Raw genomic sequence first — 3,293 nt, 5'->3', positions numbered from 1 at the left:
ATGAAGGCGTCCTCGAGCCAAGCATGACAGCACATAAAATCAATACAAATAACCTGAATCCCTAATACTTTGATCCCTGTTAGTGGAAGGATGCATTACAACTAAGACACTGAGAAGTGAGAGACACAGCTCTCTATATAGCCCCCCCCTTCGCTCCTCCACCACCAGAACCACCAGGCTCTTTGCTGATTCCTATTGACTGTCTCCAGACCAAACACGGGCGCAATAACAATTAGGTGGGAAACTGGACCAATTCTCTCCCCTTCACACCTACACATGCTCCAAGCAAATAAAAAGTCATAGAAGCTTCTAGAGTTACAGATTATTGTAAACTTTACGAACTGTATTTTCTATGGCAGCAAAAGAAAAAATTGGATTTTATGGAAGTGATAAAGAACTACCGAATCCCATGAAACATGATGCAGACAGCCAACAGAAACATTTATATTTATATTCCGGCTGTGTAAAAGATATCTTTGAGAACACATTGGCCACACCCGTGGTGAGTCATCACAACAAGCGGGATTAGCTGACTTACCCCAGACTTAGCCAAGGGGAGACGCTGAAAAGAAAACAGCCTCTCTTTCTTTATGTCTTCTTTTCTGTCTGTTGCAAGAGCGAAAATTGGGGGGGGATTTTGAAGGTGTGCTGTGCATAGTTGCTACCAGGCAGGGTCTGGCTGCGTCTGGCTTTTTTCTTTATTCGCTAAGCCTTCACAGAAGGGCAGGTGAGGCAAGGCAGGTGGCTCTTTTACTGCTCTGAGAGCAATTGGCCCCTCTTCAAAGCGAGCTCCAGCAAATGTCGCACAAACACTCATAAACACTGGGCGCAAAAGTTAACAGATTAATCTTGATCATGTCAAAGAGTAAGGAGCTATTATCAATACTCGGATCATGCACGGTCCCGTATACATAATTAAAATATTGTTTAGTGTTTTAGGGTGAGCTATCAGAGTCCCCCTTGCTGCCTCATTTCCTGCTGATTGTGATGTGACTTCATTACCTTTCCATGGAGGTGATAACAGTGCACCTGCTGCCTCCGCTTCCTGTGTCTGACCACAGTTTGCCGAGCCCCTCCTCGCGCTAGTCTGCCTACAGGTGGTGGTGGAGTTGCTGACCCTCCAGTGGAGCCGGATACACCTTGATGCCAGCAGCTCTCTTAATGGCAAAGGCTCTTATTTAGGATTAGCTGCTTTATGGAGCATAGAGGCTGTTATATGTACCGCCGAAAGGGAGTACTACAGTTATTTTCAGACAAGTACCCATCACAGAACTATAAGACATCTGTTTTACATGAAAGAAAATAAATCTGAACACTGATATCATAGATGTGATCTTTCAACTGAAACTCAAAGTTTTTTAACATTAATAGTTTTTAAAAGTGGAAGCTACTTTCAGAATACAGAAAATTAGTAGGGATGAATAATAAATTATACATTTTTTTAGGGCCTAATAATAACTTTTGTTTTTTGCAACATTTACTAAAAAAAATCAAAAACAACATCAACGAACATAATTTATACAATGAGAATGTTGAACTTATCTAACATGAATTGGCCTGCTGATTAAACACTTAATGTTTTTGGACCTCAGTTTATAAAAATCAGATTATAACAAATGTAATTTCATTGATCAGAGACAAATGGTTGTACCAAGCAATGATATGTCATATAAAAAAATATACAATTAAACTTTTGTTCAAAACAAGGTAATAATTTAATGAAAGATCCATCCATCAATCTTCTCCCACTTCCTCTGTCAAGGTTGATGTGGGGCTGGTGTCCATCTCCTGCAGTCTATGGGTGAAAGACCGGATATACTCTGGACTGGTCACCAGTCTATTAACATTAAAAATTCAAAATGTGCTTAAAAAGTACAGTCATTTTTAAATTTGAGGTAATGAATGAGGTAATGAGCAACCGGGCAGAATTGGACATGTGAATGAAATAAGTAATTAAGACAGTTATCAGTGCCAAGATCATGACAGTGTTTTTTTTTTGTGAAATACTCAATTTTCACAGATAGATGACAATAATTCTTATAAGATTTCCTTTTTTTTTTTTTTCTTTTTTTTTTACGGAAGATTTTACGCTCTGGAAAGAAGTTAAAGTGAAACCAGTGTTGCTCAGGTAAAAAAGAGAAGAGCAAAATCAGCAGCGATTGTCACTGCACAGGTCTTTTGTTTTCATAGCTAAGAAAATCCTAAATATTGAGGTGGAAAGTGTTCCCTAACTAATGCGTTAATGGCGTATTATAGCAGCCAGGTGAACAAGAACACATATTGCATCAAACATACGAACACACCCAGAAAAACTGATTCAAATCATTCTCTCAGATGCTGACATATAGAGACTGTGGAGGAAACTGTGATTACCAAAACTCATTTTACACTACAGGCACTACGTCCATGGCATGTAAGGGGAAGAAAAAGATTTATATTTTGCAGCAGCAATTAAACTTACCTGGCCGAATTGATTCAAGTGTCTTTGTTTACTTCCAGTATCAGTTGACATCATTTAGAGGATATATTAATGATTTTAATCAACTGTTTTACTTATCCCAAATTATCTGATTGCAGCAGAGATCTATTCTGACGTAGCGCATTATCCCAGGTAGGTATGGGTGCACTTGTACAACCACAAACATAAACAATTCCATGGAGGATTTTAGCATTTAATCAATATTCAGTTGATCTTGGGAGGCACAGTGTACAGCACTCATTCAGCTGATTTGAGAAGGTAAAACATGATGTAAAACCTCATAATGCATTTGCACCGACTGGTAATTTCTGCCTGCACCGCAGCAAGTAAAATAGGAGGACCTTGACCTTCTATCTGCCTACCATTTTCTCATTAATATGACAGACAAGGATTTTATCAAGTAAGTGAAAGAGCTTCTTTGGAAAGAACCACCAACGACTCAAAGAACTGTGTTGTGGATGACGGTCTGATTTGGCAGGATCTGCGCTGGAGCTAGGATGGCGAATTATGAATTATTCCCGATCCTAAAAACTGCTTTTTTCATTCATTAATTCATCCTTTGTCCACATTATTTTCTCTATTTTTAATGACAAAGGGTTAGTCTTGGCTGCACATGTTCAATCTACAGTGGGGCAAAAAAGTATTTAGTCAGCCACCAATAGTGCAAGTTCTCCCACTCAAAAAGATGAGAGAGGCCGGTAATTTTCATCATAGATATACCTCAACTATGAGATACAAACTGAGAAACAAAAAATCCAGACAATCACATTGTCTGATTTTTGACGAATTTATTTGCTAAATATGGTGGAAAATA

Source organism: Cyprinodon variegatus, unplaced genomic scaffold (assembly GCF_000732505.1).
Source record: "Cyprinodon variegatus isolate N-32 unplaced genomic scaffold, C_variegatus-1.0 Scaffold27, whole genome shotgun sequence".
Taxonomy (NCBI): Eukaryota; Metazoa; Chordata; class Actinopteri; order Cyprinodontiformes; family Cyprinodontidae; genus Cyprinodon; species Cyprinodon variegatus.
This window is presented reverse-complemented; position numbering follows the sequence as displayed.